Source organism: Phyllobates terribilis, unplaced genomic scaffold (genome assembly GCF_046119375.1).
Source record: "Phyllobates terribilis strain yellow unplaced genomic scaffold, ASM4611937v1 Scaffold_7__3_contigs__length_470593459, whole genome shotgun sequence".
Classification (NCBI taxonomy): Eukaryota; Metazoa; Chordata; class Amphibia; order Anura; family Dendrobatidae; genus Phyllobates; species Phyllobates terribilis.
Genome location: NW_027362767.1, coordinates 97,839,168 through 97,845,167, shown reverse-complemented (window position 1 = coordinate 97,845,167; position 6,000 = coordinate 97,839,168). Strand labels below are relative to the sequence as shown.

Sequence of the window (6,000 nt, the reverse complement as noted above, 5' to 3'; positions counted from 1 at the left end):
TATCTCTGGCCCAATCATTATAGTCCTGTAGTGCTGAGGGACAGGAGCACAGACATGTGTCACCACCATGGTTCTAGTCCAGGTCTTGGCCTAGTTCTTCGCTGGTCACAGGTAAAAATAATCTGTAGCTTTCCATGGACAGGGGGGGTTTCTGGCTGAGCCAAGTCATTCATTTGGGAACAACACACATAGTGTGGAAAAACAAGGATATCTCTTTTTTTGTCTCTTCTAAAACTATTTAAATCAACAGAAATGTACAAGTTAACTTAGTTCCTATGATTTATCCTACAGTAGTTATATCTCTGAGTCTTTCTGCTTCCAGAGGGGACTTTTTTTTTTTTAATGGGCATTAAAGTGAACCCATGACTTCACATTTATGTCTTGTTTCATTGGTCCTTTGTTGTCGATGAAAAAAAAAAATAAAATTGACAAAATTTAAAAAAATCACAGCTGTCTGGAATTTGAAAACCGACCAAAGTTCAAAAGTCTTAAAATATTATATTTTTTTTCCCTTGAGGTTCCTTATAAGTGAATGGGATTCCTGGACAGGATGAGACTCCAAAAGTTGGGGTTGTTTAGAGTGATGGGGGTGGTTGTGCAGACATGGCCATCCCTGGGAAAGCAAATTCTCCATGTGTCACGATGGCTGATGGTAGATGTAGGGCACCGGTGGTCCATGTCTTGAGGAAGGGTGTGATGCCAACTGGGGAGAAGTGTGAGCTGGTTGTACCAAACTGATACTCGTAGGACCACCCTGAGAAAGACAGTCCCCTGGCATGTACTGCAGACCTAAAAAAAAGAAAAAGGAAAGCGTCAATTAAGGGGGTCTCCAACATAAATATATACCATGAAAAAAAAACTATTTTTTCAATAATTTTTGAGCTGAGTTCTACCAATAGACATTTATACAAATCATAATAAAGTTTAGAAATCTGTCCTGATGGACTAATTGTAGGATTTTCTTTGGTAAAAATCAGAACCTCACTGTATCGTGGGGTCATATTTATGTCTATGACCTGATTAGTATTACCTGTAGAAACATTTCCTAAAATCTGCTCGTACAAGATGTGTGCTCTTAGTAATGATTATTTCATCATTGGCTAGAGTTGTAGAATCCGTCAGAGAGACAGTCCCAGATTTATTGTTAAAGGGGGATATAAGATAGATACATGTAATTCTTATAGATACATGTGGGAATTCTTATACCACTGGTCTACACAGGGGTAGGACTATGTTAGCACCACATAGAGATGTGTCACCAGGTCAAAAGTGGACAGTTCTTGCCCTTATTTTATTCCCACTGCTCCTCTGAGTATTCGTTTTTTTCTCTTGCTTAAAATCCCCCATACGGTTCCAGAGATACGGGCCTTTTTATTTAGTACGATTTTTTACAGTCTTTACCAAGGGGGCGTGGCTCACAGGGTAATTATGCAGCATAGAGCAGCATAAAGACACGCCCACAAGGAACACTATAAACCATGCCCCTTGATAAAAGTCCATTAGATAAAGGCCTATATCTCTGCAACCGTATGGGGGATTCTAAAAAGAGAAAAAAACAATTACTCAGAAGAGCAGCGAGAATAGCACAAAACTCAGCACTTTTGACCTGGTGGGCATGTCCTCTTCACATGTTGTGTATAGACGTCTTCTTCCAGTAATCAGTGGTGGTCCAGGAGCATAGACTAATGTTACCTTCTCACATGTATCACATTATAATTCACACAGGAGGATTTCTTTCGGGTCCTGGAACACATCAGAAACTTGTAAGAATAAAGAGACATTTCACTGCAGCAAGACCTCTAATATGAGGCGTGCAGGTAAGTATAGATTCACATTTCTATCACCTGTATGCCCATATTAGAGGTCAGATAAGTGCCAGGGGTGACAGATTCCCTTTAATTAATCAGCCTTATGGTTCCACTGACCCCTAAACTGGATGCAGATATTGGGGCACATATTGGACTCCCTCTTTAAATTGTAAGCAAATTATGTTGTTGTCAAGGGCACTGGATGGCCTGAAGGGTCCGGATATTGAGCATGGGGAGATCACCGGTACTAGTTCAGGACAGTGTAAGTCCTGGGGTCCTTCATTTTACATATACAATGTATGCCATAATAGAATATATGATGGTAAGGCAGAGCGTACAGCAATTAAAGAAGCACTCCTCCTCCTCCCATCAAAGTTTTTATCCTCTTAATATATTGCAGCCATCATATTATATAGCACTGTGTACTTACAATTGCTCATTTTACCTTTCTACCCAGATAATTCTTCTCTTTTCCATTAGGTCTATGACATCACCTGATTAATAACTGACTTCTAAGCTCTGTGTAGAAACAAGAAGTCTTTTTTTCCCTGTGTGAGTCACAGCAAAAGTCCCTGGCAGGGGGAGGAGGGAGCAGCTGGGTCAGGAGGTGAAGAGGGGAATGATAAATGCAGGGACAAGAGACTTCCTGTTTCTACACAGAGCAAAGAAAAGAGAAGAATTATCTGGGTAGAAAGGTAAAATGAGCAATTGTAAGTACACAGTGCTATGTAATATGATGTCTGCAATATATTAAGAGAATAAAAACTTTGATGGGAGTGCTTCTTTAAATATATGTGCAAGTTTGTACAAATTCACGCATCGGTGTGAATTGATAAAGATTTAGGTATAAGTGGGTCAATTATATAATACCAGGGCAGGGTGGCATCTAGCAATGAGTTATCACAGTGGCTTATCAAGTATTGGTCATATACGAGGGTGGTGGCCCACCGGAGGATTCTCCTGTTCTCCTGTGGGCCAGTCCGAGCCTGGGCTTATGTATGTCTTCTGGCACAGCGCTCAGCTCCACTTAACCTCAGACACCTGCAATATCGGAGGCGTCCGGCAGATGTTTCCATACATTGTGAAGTGGTAAAATGAAGATGGCGAGACGGCAGACGTGCTGCCGTTTTATTAACAGAAGTGCTGGAGCCATCTAAACAGTATCCCAGGCTGCATCATTGGCCCCGTGTTTGTTCTAGCCCGGCAGCCTACTCAATGGATGATGATAATTAAGTACCAAATATACCATATTGTGTGGCTGCATAATCAAATCAAGAGAGGATAATATTCTTCTGTATTAAGCTATTAATGTAATTGGTCATGAAGCATAAAATATGTTATGTAATTAAATAGGCTAGAAATTATATGGCCTATATTAAGAATTATCCAAGCTGAGAAAATGTTTTCTCTATGGCCGTTATAGGGTACATTGCTTTCTGTTTCCTGACTGCATTTGTAAAAAGGAGGAAGAAATAGGAAAATTGGCTCCATCAGTGGATGTCACGGCGGCCCCTTGAGATGGGCTATGAAATGCTGGCCTCTATTTACATATACAGAATGATTTAATCAAGGTACGTCTTCCTATATTCGGCCTCATTAAACAAAGAAGTTTCAATGTTATATGCAATTCTGTCTGCTCTGCTGCCTTCAGCCAAGGGGATGAAACTGGCAGCCGCACACATTTTTTTTTAATACGTCAAAAACACTTGAAGCTTTAAAGTCTAATGGATTTCTTAATCCAAGTGCAGTCATTCAGCCCTCAGTGAAAAATCCATTGCTTCATATTCACTTGCTCCTAAATGTGTCTCTCTTTAAATTTATTGACTGCTTCCCTCCGTTCTTGTGTGGAGCAATTGATAGGAAGAAGCAACATGTAAAATAAAAAAAATAAAAGGATGATAAAAAATTACAGGTTCTCCCCAGCAAAGCGTCACGACAGTCATCGAGAGTCTACTCTTCATCTATGCGTATTGGATCATTTGGGCACCCATCCAAAGCTCACAGATTTATATCACTCCGAGGACCATCTCACTAGCCCCAACATCTCCCGCTTTTAATCTCAAACACGTTTAATTTCACAGAAGGAATTTAATGCCCTGGAAGACGTGTCACCTTCAGGATGCAGGTACAGAGAGGACACTGACAAAGGCAGGACAACCCTTCAGGTGCACGTTAATGAGACGCAGGCCCTGGCGCAGATACAGTACAGGCGGATTAATACAGAGAAACCACTTTGCTGTTTTATTATTCCAGAGGACATGAATTTTCTGACATTCCAGGTTCATGCCTGGAAGATCAAGGTCAGCTGTAGAGCTCAAGATAGTACATAGTGACTGCTGGATCCACCCATGTATAATACACCAACCAATGTGCTGTGACACATGGAAAATTGTTACAGGGAAAGGACATGTATATCTCGGTGCCCAAACCCCTGAAATTCCACAGTTAAGCTGAAGCTGAGCAATGGGATAGGGAAGAAAGCTTCTGGCAGTGGCTTATCTTTCCTGAAGGATTTGGTCATTCGGGTGTTTAAAATCAAACTGCCCTGTTACGCTTCTGTCTTGGCTCCAGGGCCTGGCTCTGCTCCCTTTCCCCTATGGCTGCCATTCTTTGTTATTCTACATGTCGGATTTCACAAATTGCCTGGTGAACTCCAGTGACATCATCACCCAAGTCCTTTTAAGGTCAGCTCTGACACTCATGAGTCTGAGTGATAGGCCATGGTCACATGGTCAGTATTTGTTCAGTATTTTACATGAGTATTTGTAAGGCAAAATCAGGAGTGGAACAATCAGAGGAAAAATATAATAGAAACTCGTCACCACTAATGCATTTTTCACCCTCTCCTGGTTTTGTCTTACAAATACTGATGTAAAATACTGACCAAATACTGAACGTGTGAACATAAGTAGCTTTGTGCTCAGTTACCTTGTGCCTCAAAGTTTATGTCACCACCAGTTCTCTCGGCTGGCAATCATCTCAGCAAACTCCTGTTTGTTAATTCAGTTTGCATTTACTTCTTGTCTCAAACCTGCAACTAAATCTTCTTCTGCTGTAAACATAACACTCATCTCTGGACTTGTCCACACTACAAACACTGTTGCATCAGAGTGTATCTTCTTTGCTAACAAGTTTGCTTGTTCATCACTGCTGCCAGTGGCTGTTCATTTGTTTGCTGATTAACCCTTTGTCAGCTGTAAGCAAACTTTTTTTCTGGAGTTGTTCACACTACAAACATTGTTGCAAGTCATGAATTTACTATAAAGATAAGCTTTTCTCTGGAATTGTCCACACTACTAACACTGTTGCAATTCCTTAATCGACTATACATCTTCCACTCCTGTTTGTGTGACTCCTGGCTCAGTGTTTTCTAGTGCTGCTTGTTTACCTGCTGTCTTGTATATCTTGCTGGTTCTCGCTTTTGCACATGCCATTTGGTAAACCCTACCCACAGTGCCATCACCTTCGGTCCGTGTTGTTGACCCTGACCTGTGACTCAGTGAATCTACTTCCATGGTGAGCCCTTAACATGCACGATCCTTCTTTCCCTTTATACTATGGAAAATTGAGAGGCACCATACAATTTAGATGCTCAGCTGGTCTAATCATTTGTATTGTGTGTATGGTGGGGGGGGGGGGAGTTAAAGGCATTGTCCAGTATGAAGGTCTCCAAAATGCTGCGTACTTACCTGCTGGACCGACTCTGAGACATTTGTCCCTCTGACAATCTTGTGACAAAATGTCACGTGAGAGCTGCAGCTTATCAGCAGTGACTGATTAGCTGAAGCGTTCACAAATGGCAGACTTGCTGACAAAATTTCTGTGAGTGTCTGCACATGGTTTTAAGAAATCCGTATAGAGTACATGCAGCAAAAAACAACCCCTTTTATATGTATGGAATACATTCTTTAGTTGCAGAAATGTTGTAATAGATCTGCCACCTGCGAATATACCTTTCTAGTAACACTTTCTCAAATTTTGAGCCCAATTCATTATTGTATTTGGACCTGTTTTGGGTGTTCTTTGCTTGCTCTTCATTTGCGTCCTATTCTTCTTTTAAACTGCTCCTTTTTTAAAGTCTTTTTATGTGTTCATCTGTTGTTTTTTTCATGTTTATCATTGTGAGCGGGGTTTGGGATTTTCACAGGATTCATCAATTGCGACTTTGTAAAAAGCCACCACATTTTTGCGC

General features: G+C 41.0%; 1 protein-coding gene across 11 annotated transcripts in view; it reads right to left on the bottom strand.

Moving 5' to 3' along the window:
• Positions 1 to 648: 648 nt before the first annotated feature.
• The window catches only part of MEIS2 (Meis homeobox 2), a 158,507-nt gene continuing 153,155 nt past the window's right edge, over positions 649 to 6,000 (bottom strand). For all 11 annotated transcript variants that reach the window (XM_073639023.1, XM_073639027.1, XM_073639029.1 and 8 more), the window contains one exon: positions 649 to 789. The gene's annotated coding sequence lies outside the window, so the exon portion shown is untranslated. The remainder of the gene's footprint in view (positions 790 to 6,000) is intronic.